Here is a 13580-nt window from a genome sequence, read left to right as displayed (position 1 = left end):
ATGATCTGCTTAGTTTTGTGAAGAGACATTTACTGACAGGAGACAAAAATTTCCATTTTTTATTGTAACCGAAATTTCAGTATAAATAGAGTTCTTTGGAGCTCCATCCTCGTTTTGTGTCTTGTTAAATTAGCAGTCCAGAGGACAAGTCTGTTTCTCTCACAGTATGACACCTTCAGCCCAAAAGTACAGGAGAAAGGCTAATACGGATGCCCTCTATGGATAAACAAAGGAAATTCCAGGAACCATTGGGCCTTTTATGCTTCTCCTTAAATCGCACCTCTGCACTTAACAGCATCCAAAGGGAAACATACTGTGCAGACTGTTTCTGTGCTCTGAGCGGCTTAGCATACCAGAAGGAGAAACCAGCAGCCATATGCCAGCCTAAGGAGAAAGTTCAGAAAAGGACCCTTGTGTTTTATAAAGTAATTACATCAGAGGTAATGTTTTGCTTAACTTGAACAGCCATGGAAACTAAAGTACACTTAGGAGAGATGAATTCACATTTCATTGAGAAACATGTGGTTAGCTAGTTCTCTGTGATATCATTAAGTGGTGCATTATTTGTTCTTGTAAAGACAGTGGAATAAGTCTTCCCTTTTCAGTTTCTGACTTTGTTATGCTAAGCTCTGAGCCATAGGAAACAGTATGGAGGAAGAGTAGACTTGCACATCAGGAAGTATTGTCAGAGAATCTGGTTCTGTGTCTCCCTGTGTTTCAGCTTCGTGATCAGATGAGTGATGCCACACAGGGCCAGTCATTTAATATGTAGTGAGTGATGTCCATATTCGAAACCACTCTCAAGACTGGCCTTTGGCAAACAATCTCAAAGGGAAGAGGTTGCTGTGTTTCTCTAGTGACATTTATAGCACTTGTGTCAATGTGGTGCTTCGTTTTTAGTTATGCCCATCAAGAATTCAATGTTCCACATTCAGTCAAGTTGGATGCTAAAATTCAAATGGTAGCATCAACAACTTGGTGAGGAAAATGGCCCCAGAAAAGATAAAAATAATATATATCCCTAGAAAAAAATCTGTGCTAAAGTTTTCCCATGCAGTCACAGCAGCAGAAGTGAGATCATATAAAACATGCCCTAAATATTTTCTCTCATATATATTTGAAATTCAAAAGATGATTTATTAACAGTCTTTCTCCTGGGAATATTTTTATTGTTTCAAGTTAAACCTTATGATTGCTTTTCTTGCAGTCCCAACTACCTTGGGTGGCTGGGTTAGTTGCTTAGTTACACCCACTGCCCGGGAACTGAGCACACAGCTCTAAAGCCTTGAGCTGAGACATAAACAAACAAACAAAAACATTTACAAACATTGTACCTGAAATAAAAATTGGTGGTTGGTTTTCTCTTATGATAGTGTGTGTTTTTAGGTTAAAAGCAATTATATGCAATGATACTTATAAGGGTGGGTATTTTCAACGTCATTTATTTATGAACTATTGCAAAAGGATTGAAAGTTGGGTCAGTGATTCTTAGCCTAGAAAATGCACTCTCTGTGGGGTTTTTCTTTTCCTTTCCTTTCTGTTATCTTTCTCATAGAAACATGCATTAGAAGTTTTTTTTTTTTTTTTTTAATTCCCATCCAGTTTGACTTGATTAGAATTTATGGCAGTGGAGTCGTTTCCAATGACAAAAGGATAAAGAATTAAATTGTCTGTCACCCCTTGAGACAGTGGTCTCTGCAGGTCAGTGTGGAGGTCATTGGTGGGGCGTTATAAGAACTGCATTTTGTGGTGAAGCCTCCTCTCGCCTGTGCATTAGTGAAGGCCTTCATCATGGCATCACTCTGTTACTTTATTTAAACATCTTTCTATGTTTTGATATTTATAATATTCTGATAAAATAAGCTGGGGCGAAGGAATCAGTAATGGGGCTTAAGCCCAAGAGGGATTTAGCTGGGAGCTGATAAGGAAAATTCCCTAGAGAAATAGATGTATTGAAAATATATACCATGCTTTGGATCTTTAAAAGTTTCAGTATTATGGCTATTGAAAATAAATGCTAGTTTTTCACTGAGGAAAGTGTGTTTTGCTAGAGAAACCTTAAAATAACATCTTCTAAAGTCAACTAATCTGAGTCAGAGATTAGAGTTAACCAGTGATTTAAAAGAAACCAGTAGAAACCTCAATTTGCATAAGTAAGTGAGGTGCATGATAAGGTATTTGTCAAAAATCAATTCTGGTTTCATAGTCAAACAAGCCCACGCGGTGTTGTTCTCTGACTACTGAGTGGGGAGTGCGCCTTTAGGGGCATTTCTTAACATTTAAGAAAGTCTACTTCACCAAGGTATTTCTTTATAAAATCCCTTGTGTGTGTTTAGACAAATTAAGTTTAGTGTCCCTCCCCCTCCCCCCACCAAAAAGTATTAATATACTGCACTGATAAATAAATCCACTTTGAATAGCACTAATGTGTAAGCTTGGAAATAAAAATAAATTCCTATGAAATGTCTCTGATGTTCAAACTTCTTACCATGTTCTCACTAAGTTACACTGAACTATGTTCATTTCTATGGGGCACTGTGATAGGGGAAAATGCACCATATATGACATAGATTCAGTGGGAACTTTCTCAGTGTTTTCTTTTTCCATCTCTTTGCCATGCCTGGGGTACTCAGGTCAGACCTCTGTATAAAAACTAAAGTTCTATATTGCAGTATCTGAGGAAGCTACTACTTTGTAATACATTAGTGAATCAAAATGCAGATACAAATTTACACTTTTTCTTTCATTTTGATTGCTAGGATGCTTCCAGTTTGTTGTCCTTGTGGTTAAGTGGTCCTGTAAACAACTGGACAGAAGATGAAGTATTAGAAATTACGTTACTCTATACCATCACCCCTTCAAATGATCCCTTTTTAGTATTTTTAATGTCTGGGAGGTTTTGATTTAAAGGTTACATGACATTATAGTATTTTTGTAGTTCATACAGCTTGGTTTATATCATAATTAATAAATAGAGGGGCATTCTGCATTCAGGGTCCCAAGGCTCAGCCCTTTAGTAGATTGTTTTCTTTTCTAATTACCTAATTTAATGACAGAGTATTATTCTTTCCAAGAACTGACCAAATAAATATTTCTCCCACTTCAAAAATGAGATATAAGTGACTTTTGGCAGTGGACTTTCCTGGTTATTAGACAGTAAACAGATAATTTGTGAGAGAGCAGGTATTTTCTTTGATTGGAGACTTGATGGTTTATGTTTGGGGATTAATAATACATCAGACATTCACACATTAAAAAGAAAGTAGATGTGAAGGAGGAAGGATGAAGGATGCAGCTCTGCTATTGGGCTGCTCCTGATCATCCGGGGCCTCTCTGGGAGTGGGAGCCGTCGGAGGCCCCAGCGCATTTGCCCAAATTTGCACCTGGCTCCACTTCTCATGTTTCTTGATTTTCTTATGCTAAAGAAAAACATTGGAGAAGGAAATGGCAACCCAAACATAGTAAAGTGTTTATACCAAACTGGCACCCTGTCAGGGGGCAATCTATGTAAAGTTTTCTGCTGTCAGGTTAATAAATTTTTTAAAAATATCCAAAGGCAGAGGTATCTAGAGAAAGCTCATAGAGACAGTTGCCATTCTCCACTGGATGGGTGGATGGGTTTCTCTTTAATATCCAAAGTGGCTCTGAAATTTTCTTGTTTATTGCCTTCCTAGGTTCTGAACTTCGCTGGTGTTTTTGTTCAGCTGTCGTTTTATGAAAGCCATTTCAGTCTTACTTTTTAAATGTTTTTCCCTTTTAAATTTCCAATGTCTTTTCTTTGAGAAGGAAATAAGTGAGCATAGTTTGTTTTGAAATGGTATTTTACTGTTGCACATATACCCTATGCGATGAGCCTGAATGAGGTTCTAAATCTGTCAACACTGGGCTTTTCTTTGAAAATAGCTTCAAGTAATGTTTATATTAAAATTCATTCATAATGGACTACTTGGGCTTTGGCATTCTGGGGGCTTCTGATGAGGTATGTTTATTAAACCTATTGACCTGACTCAGTGTTTGAAATGTAAACTCTCACCTTCTGCTTCTCAAAATCAAGAGAAAATGTATCTTAAAAAAAATGATACAAGTGAACTTATTTACAAAACAAAAATAGACTCACATAAATAGAAAACAAATTTATGGTTACAAAAGGGAATAGCAGGAGGTGCTACTGCTGCTGCTGCTAAGTCGCTTCAGTCGTGTCCGACTCTGTGCGATCCCATAGACGGCAGCCCACCAGATTCCGCCGTCCCTGGAATTCTCCAGGCAAGAATACTGGAGTGGGTTGCCATTTCCTTCTCCAGTGCATGAAAGGGAAAAGTGAAAGTGAAGTCGCTCAGTCATGTCCGACTCTTAGCGACCCCATGGGCTGCAGCCTACCAGGCTCCTCCGTCCATGGGATTTTCCAGGCAAGAGTACTGGAGTGGGGTGCCATTGCCTTCTCCGATCAGGAGGTGAGGGGGAGATAAATTAGGAATTTGGGATTAACATATACACACTATTGTATATAAAACAGATAAACAATGAAGACCTACCGTATAACACAGGGAACTCTGCTCAATATCTAGTAATAATCTATAATGGAAAATAATCTGAAAAAGAAAATATATATGAGTACATATAACTTTTGTAACTGAATCACTTTGCTGTACACTTGAAACAAACACAGCATTTTAAATTAACTATACTTCAATAAAAAATGATATAAGAAAAAGATAGTCCACCTTAAAAAAAAATCAGATTGTCTACAAATATGATACAAGGGCACACTAGTTTGGCTACATCTCTTAGTTTATGTTGTGACACTATCGTGAGCTATCAAAAATGGACCAATCCTTTTTAATGTGAACGCAGAGGTCAGGAAAAGTAGCACTGAATCACTTTTGGTTGAAGAAATTTGTCATTCTCAGAGAAATGGTAATTAGCTTTTTGAGTAAGTGCTCAAAGATCATTTTTAAAAACCATCCTAGTCAAGGCACATAACTCCTCTTTTTAATTGTTAACTGATACTTAAAAAAAAAAACCTAGATATTAAATGAAAAAATATATATATATATATTTCATTTGCGTTTTTAAAAGAGAGTCTAAGCTCAAACTTAAAGTGCTTTTAAGGTCTTAGAGTGGCAAGAACATACTGGTTTTTATTTTCATTAAAATGAAACAACATACCTGGAACAAAATAGCTAATATAGTATGAGTCACTTTTATTAGAGGACTGTACTGCTATCAAAACTATTTAAAAATAGGAGAAAAATGATCATATTACAATTAAAAAACTAAGTAACATCATTACATAATTAAATACATTACATAAACTTGAGAGTTTTGTTGTACTGAAGACCATTTGAAAATGGGATTCTATAATGAAACCTGCATTCCTTAAGACAGTGAATAATTTAAAACCTGCTAGTTTAGCCTGAGAATGAGGTAAAATATTAAGATATTTTTAGGACATTTATTATGGACCAATGACACCTGACGTGAAACAATAAAACAATTTAATGAATGTGTTCTGAGTGCTTTATCTTTTTCTGTGAAATAATAGTATTTTCCAGATTGATGTACTTTTCAAATATCTTGTGTTATTTTAATTTCATCCTATTAATGAGGGGAAAAAAAAACTCAGGTGAGATAAAAGCTTGCGAAAGTCAAGAAACCCATATTTAAAGATCAGTATTGATACAGTGTTTTAAATTAACAATGCACATTTTCCATTTTCTTATCACTTCTATATTTTATCTCTGTTTTCCTCCATTTTCCTTCTAAGGCACTATGAATGCACAGTGAATGAATGTAACACTACCATGTAAAGCATTTGTGAGTGTCTACTGTGTGTTCTCTGTTCTTCCTCCTGTGTTTGTGTGATATTTCAAATTGTCTTGCTAAATCTGTAATATGCATGTATTTTCTCTATCATAAAATTAAGAAAGGTATCCACATATCGCTTAAATGTCCTTCTCCCATACCTATGTATATTTTAAAAAATTGTTACCAGATAAAATTAATAGCTTGCCAATAAAGGACAACTAGTTATATTATAGCATTGCTTCAGGCACAGTTGGGCTGTAATCCAAGCTCCAGTGTCTTCTTTGAACCTGCTATTCACTGAGCAGAGGAGACAACAGGATTTCTCAGAATTTGTGCAATTTAGTTCAGTAAAGAGATTTGGGGGTTTCTATACAGTTTGATTTATACGGAACAGATACATATTTTAAAAACATGCGAAACTTGCCCATGCTAAAGAAAACTCTAAATATTGGGAACTTAAATATTTGTCTACTTGTGGAATATACATATGCTGCAATGTAATATTTATCTTTTTCTTTTTTAAAGTAAAAGGCATTTGTGCAATAGGCAGTAAGCACAATTTTGGTTACACATTTCTATAAGAATTACATGTGCCTAAAAATATATTTACATATACACATAGCAAGATATAATGGGTGGTTGATGCATGAAAAGAAATCACATTTTAAACATTTGCTTTTAAAATAGTGGGGTGTAATTAATCTCCTTTTGCAGTTCTTGATGGCCATATATGTGGTGATTTGTCTTTTCATATCAATATGGCAAGATGTATTTTTATAAATTAATGGTTTGGGGTTACTTATTGCATGAGAGAATCATCATGGTTAAAGTAGAAGAGGGGCTGAGGATTAATTTGATTTAAAAATGCAAACATTTGAAGCTGTTTAAAAAGCATGAAAAATTATTATTGCACAATGAATTCTTGTAAAACCAACCAAGGGTAGAAGAGAATAAAAAATCAAATGGGAAAACACATTTTTTTCCCATACTAAAAAGTGTACAGATGCAGAAGTGGTTTGTAGGGTGACATGCCCTTTTCCAAACCTGAATTTTTTTTCTTTAGCATATCTAATTTCATTTAGTAAAATATTGCAGAATAGAAATGTGTCCAAAAGGAAATATCCAATTTTCAAAATGAGAAGCATGAAAGGAATATCAAATAAAGCTAACACTTTAATGGCTCTGTTTAATTATATTTATGTACTTCACTGTTATGTATGCAGGGATAAATATTCAAGATAGGGATTATCTGATTTTTGTGGGAAAACTTTCATACAGTTTTGGAAAGCAACATGCACCGTTGTTTTAGATGTAGATTAGCTCATCTTATTCTGACTTCTAAAATTAAGGTAGATTTTAATCTTAAGAGCTACCTAAGGAATTGCTCAAATTTTCAGCTATACAAGTCTATTTCTTCACTTTAGTCTTGAATCTTTACTTCTCCAATTATATTTCATGCTCATAGTAATTCTGCAACAATTTAATAGGAATCTGCAGGCAATCAGAAAAGTGTTGAAATTAAGCATTACTTTAAAAGGAATTAATGTCTACAGCTGCCTGCTTTAATGAAAAAAAAAAAAGAACTGCTCAGATTGGAGATTGCTAATGGCATTGACATGATTGTATTAGCCTAGGATGGTAGCTACCTGTCTTGTCGTCTGTAGTGTATCAATATGTTTTTATAATGATACAATAACCTGAACCTTGTAACAGTTTATGGTCCTTTTGAGAATTCTTATGGATTCTTAGAGTGACGGAGGTCTGAGAAAAGATCTTGAAAGCTTTCACAAAATCTGGCTAGGTGACAGAAAGCTAGCATGACTGTGATTTAGCTGCTAAGGAATCCTATTGACTGGGAACATCATTAAACTTTTAAGTTAAAACAAAAATCACAAGACAAATGGTAGATATGAAGGGCGAAGGGTACCCAGAAGGACGGCAAAAATTAAAAAGTGCTGAAGGGTCTGAGATAAAAGGCAAAATTCAGCAAGCTCAATGTTGATCTGAGTATCCTACTTAGAAAAAGGATTTTTGTTCATATACTGTTCTGAGTAGTGCCCATGTGCCCTGGAAATCGGTATGAGTACATTTCCTTCCTGAGATCTCAGACTTCGTGATTGCTTTTTTATTTTCCCTGACTATTTTTAGTCATTGTTAAATAAAGAACCTGAATTTTGAATCTGGCACCCATGAAATATAAAACCAGAAGCAGCAGGAAATAACCAGGACAAGTAACTTCACATCAGTTTATGCCCACAGATATCAATCTTCTTAACATTGGTAATACTGCTAATTTCTCTGGGCTTTTTAAAATACACTTCCACATGAGCTCTCAAAACCCATAAAAGTGTGGCATGTAAAGTAAATTGTTTGTCACTTGCCGACGACCTGCCATATTTATTGTCAGGAGAAATGGACATTCTCTGGAAGAGCAGTTGTTAAAGGCCAAACAATTTTTAAAGATGGCAAAGATGCGTGAGGGTTTTCCTTTTTCTAACAATGAGCCACCCCTTCAGACATCAAAAGACAAGATAATAAGACACTTCAAGCACAATTCAAGATTATATTCAACATCTAAAGGCTCATCTCTTGTCAGTTTGCATTTACTCTCTCAGGGATGTGATGCTTCTATCATCTTTCTGTCAAGAGGAGTCTGGCAGAAGAGGCGAGGGCTCTTATTTCACACACTTAGGGTTTTTTATCAAATAGCCCACACTCGTTCTGATTCAGCCAAAATGGGGGGATAATTTGAAAAAGGTCATGCACAAGCACAAAAATCTCATATTGATTTGTGTGATTAGAAGGCATTAAAATTGCACGTTTATGTTAGTTGGTGAGATATTTTGTCAGTTTATTTGGTAATACACTTTTGCAGCCTAGAAAAAAAAAAGATGACTTAAAAATTTCAAATAGATAGCTGAAAGCTAAAATTGTCTCCTTTAATGTGACCATGTTTGAACATTTAACAAGTGAACATAAAATTGATTTAATGCTTATAGTATAACAATATTTGAAATTAGCTTATATAATGAAATATTTCATGCAATGTAAAAGCAAAATAGCACAACTGTTCCTATCAGAGGAGAGAAATATATATGTGAAATTATTTTTAAATACTTTAAAAATTGATTTCATATATTTAATATAAGATAAAAGATGACACTTTCAATATAAATGTAATTATGAGGTTAGTTTACAACGGTTATCAAATTTTTAACATTTTGTACTCTTTGAAATTACAATGCTATTATATTTGTCATTTTATGCCATTCTTAGTATATATACCCTTTTCTGGAGAGGATACTAAAGAATAAATAAAGGAATTTTAGAGATTATTATTATTTTCTGTCAAAATTCATCACATTTCCTGCTTTGCTCTTTGACACTCACAAAGCCATACGAAGAAGCGTTCTATTTTTATTTTTGGTGGTGGGGCGGGGGCAAGTCTATCAGAGTTAGAAGAACCAGTTTTTCCTCTCAAAATAAAACAGTTGATGAAAACAAAACCATGATATCCTGGGATCATTTCTATATTAAATCTTTGAAATTACTTTTCCTAAGAATTTTCATCAACTCTATGTGACTTCATTTCTTATATTTTTCTTCTTTGCAGTAAGTGTTTTGAAACTGACTTTCTTACCTTTGTGCTACTTTCACACATCAAAACAAAGGAGTTGTGCATATATACAATGTAATTACGGCATGGTGTAATAGAATTAAAACCCATAATCTGTCCTACTTATTATATGAGTCTTTTCTTTACTCTACAGTTTATGCCTTTAACAAATTCAACAGTCAATTCATCGATTCAACAAATATTTGTGAGTATCCTCTTTGTGGAAAGGAGCTGTGTTCTGAGGACTCAGTGGAGAATCATCAGAGAGAATCAATCACCTAGTCCAGTGCTTCCACTATCAGAATGCTGAGGATGCAAAATGAACAAGACAGGGTGGCCCCACTGGTAAATAGCCCAACATTATACACTGACATTCTATATTTACTTCTTCATGTCATGAGACTCTTCAGGAAATCTTAATCTTCACTGTTATGCATTCCAGAAGTTATTTGTTGGTCATAACCTAAGAATTTAGAAAAAAATATGACCTCCAAAAAGTGAGAAAGAAGAGAGGATTATGAAGTAATTCAGGCCAGAAGACGTTCATAGTGTTTCCACTAGTTTGGTGCTTATTGAATTCCCTGGTGGCTCAGATGGTAAAGCGTCTGCCTGCAATGCGGAAGACCCAGGTTCGATTCCTGGGTCGGGAAGATCCCCTGGAGAAGGAAATGGCAACCCACTCCAGTACTCTTGGTTAAAAAATTCCAAGGACGGAGGAGCCTGGTGGGTCCATATGGGGTCCCAAAGAATCGGACACGACTGAGCGACTTCACTTGTGATTTAAAACAAACACGATTCTTTAGCAATTGTCTCTTAGTCATATCCAAAGGGTACATGAAGTCGGTTTATCTTTTACTCTCCTGCTTTTACAATCCTTCCAAGGTTCTTGTTTGTTTATTGTACAATGTAATATAATGGGCAAGGCTCTGGAGTGAGCTGGTTGGATTTGAGTCTGGCTCTGCTACCTGTGAGAACATTAAAATGTTTAAGCCTCAGCTTGTGTGTATTAGTTTCTCAGGGGTGTCGGACTCTTTGCAACCCCATGGACTGGAGCCCACCAGGCTCTTCTTCCATGGAATTTTTCAGGCAAGAATACTGAAGTGGGTCACCGTTCCCTTCTCCAGGGGATCTTACCGACCCAGGAATCAAACCTGGTTCTCCTGCATTGCAGGCAGATTCTTTACTGTCTGAGCTACCAGGGAAGCCTCAGCTTCCCCATCTCTAAATGAGTTACTGATGGTACTTACTTTATAGGAAAGTCTTGAGGTTGACATGAGATGACATGCGTAGAGCCCTACTGTGTGCCTATAATGCAGCCAACAAACACCAGCCTACCACACTTTATTAAGAGTTGAAAATGAACTTGCCATTTTCAGAAAAAATTTGATTAATTTTTAGCAACAGATATCCGAAAACCAACAACCAAAATTGTGAGGACTTTGGAATGAGCCATGCTTCTGGGAAGCATCAGCCCCCTAAATTTTCTTGGCCAAAGAAAGATTCTGTGCATGTTTCCTTCTGATGACAATACCCTTCCTTCTTTAGGAACGTGAGTCACTGCTTTCTCCCAAAGTCTGTTCAGGAAAAGATTCAGACTCGCGATAGATTATGAGCGGTTTCTAGAAGGGACAGTACTTGATGATCTTCATCTTGAAGAGCATGTGGGCCAAGTGGTGAGCAAGGGTGGAGGGACAGTTCCATATCTTCCTCTTTTCTAAATTTGAAAAGTTGGAGTATGTGATTCTTTCAAATCATAAAAATTTAAAAAATAATTTTGGCAGTGGGAAGTGATATGAAACCATATGTCTGTGGGCGACAGCAAATGCTTCTCTAACTTGTAGTTCAACTGGATCCCCTGGTAGTGGACTATGTTTGGGTGGTGTTCCTCTGAGGTGGACAATTTTCTCTCTGATGGAACTCGCCGCTCTCAGGCCAAGCAGTTATTTCTTTCCACCTTGACTGCATTGTTACCAAATGAGGAATGTAGCATTGGCCTCCAGTTAAATGCTCAGAGAGTTTTAGAAGATGCCTATATAACCTTATCAAGGTGAACTATGCAACGTTTCAGAGAGAGTTAAACATACCATTGAAGTCACATGAAGCTAGGGGAAGAAGATACAGTAGAAAGATTGTAACCAGGGTTCAAATCACTGCTCTTGGCCTATGCTCAGAGCTATGCCTCTTTTGTCTCTGTTTCCTCTTCTGTAACACAAGAGCTTGAATGACAGTCAGATAGGGTGTTAAAGGGACTTCCCAGGTGGCACAAGAGGTAAAGAACACTTCTGCCAATGCAGGAGACATAATAGATGTGGATTCGATCCCTGGGTCAGGAAGATCCTCTGGAGGAGGGCATGGCAACCCACTCCAGTATTTTTACCTGGAGAATCCCATGGACAGAGGAGCCTGGTGGGCTACAGCCCAAGGGTCGCAAAGAGTTGGACATGACTGAAGTGACTTAGCACACACTCAGGGTGTTAAAGATTACATAAAGGAAAACAAGTTAGGTGCCTGCTCATGGGAGTGTTTAATAAACAGGAGTTACTTTCCTCTACTTCTTAGACCAAATGTATCTTTCTGATATTTAGAAGTGACCCTGTAGAGATTCTGGATCAGATATTAATGACCAGATCTGCTGTTTGAATTTAACTTTCTCCACAAAAGCCAAACTTCAGCTGAAAATGGAAGACTGTAATCTCTGCTCTAGAAATAAATTGGATTCAGTTAGGTTATGTGTCTTTTCCACCCCAGTGGGGAGCTCTTTTTGCCTCCAAAGTCAAACACTTCTCTCCTAATGTTAGTTGTGTGTTGATGAGGTATTGGATACTTGGCTGCAAATAGAAGTCCATGGTGTCTTCATACCTTTGGAGATTTTTATAGCCAAAGTTTAGTTAGGACTTTCTAATATTCAAGAATGAACTCTTCACATTTTTTTTTAAAAAGGAATAAACCAAAACTAAGATAACAATCTCAAAACTCTTTCAGTGCAATACCACTAAGAATTGCACATGCTGTGAATATTTGAATAGGTTAAATTTACATTTGAAGCCATATTTGTGGAAAATGTGTTATTACTTTTATTAAGGATATTTAGAGACTTTTGGCTGAGATTAATAAAACCTACTTCCTTTTATAGATACCAAAGTGGTCAGGATCACCAAGGGAGAATCTTTCTGTTGTTGTTGTTACCATGGTAACCTCACATATTTTTAATTATATATTTTTTCATGCATTATGCACATTTATCAGAAATTATTGGCATTTCTTAAACTACATATTAATGTGTCAATTCATGTCAATAAATAAGCAGTGATATTAAAAAATATTAAATCATGCTTTCAGATTGAATTAATGTACATGGTTGTGTTCATATTAAGCAGAAGAGACAAACTCTTCTTGAAGCCAGTGGCAATGACCATCCCCTTCACATATAATGTGTCTATTTGACAGTTTTGACTTTCTTCTCTGAATGTATAGATTATTTTTCCCTTTACATGCCCCAGCTTTTGTTACTATTTCCTTGTGAATTTCTTACTGGGTAAACAAACAGCTCTGTCTCCACTTTGCTGTGCCACTGGGTAATGGCAGCATGGAAAAGATGCTATTGGGAAAACTAATACAAGATTGGGTCTATTTCAGGGTTTATATTGTACAAAGGGAAAAAAACCCACCTCTTCAGGCCATGCCAGGAGTTGGGTACAGATTTATTTACTGAGCCTGTCAGCCAGCACTGATGTGCTTCTCCCATGCCTTTCCCTTCTGGCTACCACCCAGAAGATACTTTCATCAAGTACTGCCCCTTATAGCTGAATCTTCCAATTTTTCATTTTTTCATAAAAGTTAAGCTGCACTCTTAATTTGTCCTAACTAAAAGTCAGTGCTTAGAAGAAGAATTGCTTCTTCCAGGTAAGATTTGCTTGTTTATTTGCTTAACTGATTTTTCTGCTTTTGTGTTCCATAGTGGTTAAAAATCTTTCTCAAAATCCTCAAGACTCTAACAGTCTTAAACACCCCTAAGCATTCATAGTTTATCTTCTTATTTAAACATTGAAATAGATGTGCTAACTATTAGGCGTTCTTGAAGGCAATTGGCCCCATGCTTTTGTGCTACCCTTTGAAAGGACATCTTGGTTCTTGGTCTTCTTATTCTTCAGAGATGCAT

At 36.2% G+C, this 13580-nt stretch overlaps 1 protein-coding gene and 1 non-coding gene across 2 annotated transcripts in view; both read left to right on the top strand.

Moving 5' to 3' along the window:
• Positions 1-13580, top strand: part of POU6F2 (POU class 6 homeobox 2) — a 496249-nt gene that overhangs the window by 120137 nt on the left and 362532 nt on the right. The window lies entirely within an intron of this gene.
• On the top strand, positions 10000-10071 carry TRNAC-GCA (transfer RNA cysteine (anticodon GCA)). Its single transcript has one exon. It is a non-coding gene; the product is annotated as a tRNA-Cys (tRNA).

This window comes from Giraffa tippelskirchi, chromosome 10 (assembly GCF_054371585.1).
Source record: "Giraffa tippelskirchi isolate mGirTip1 chromosome 10, T2T-mGirTip1v1.2.pri, whole genome shotgun sequence".
Lineage (NCBI taxonomy): Eukaryota > Metazoa > Chordata > Mammalia > Artiodactyla > Giraffidae > Giraffa > Giraffa tippelskirchi.
Note: the sequence above shows the minus strand (reverse complement) of the source record. Positions and strands in the feature narration are given on the sequence as shown.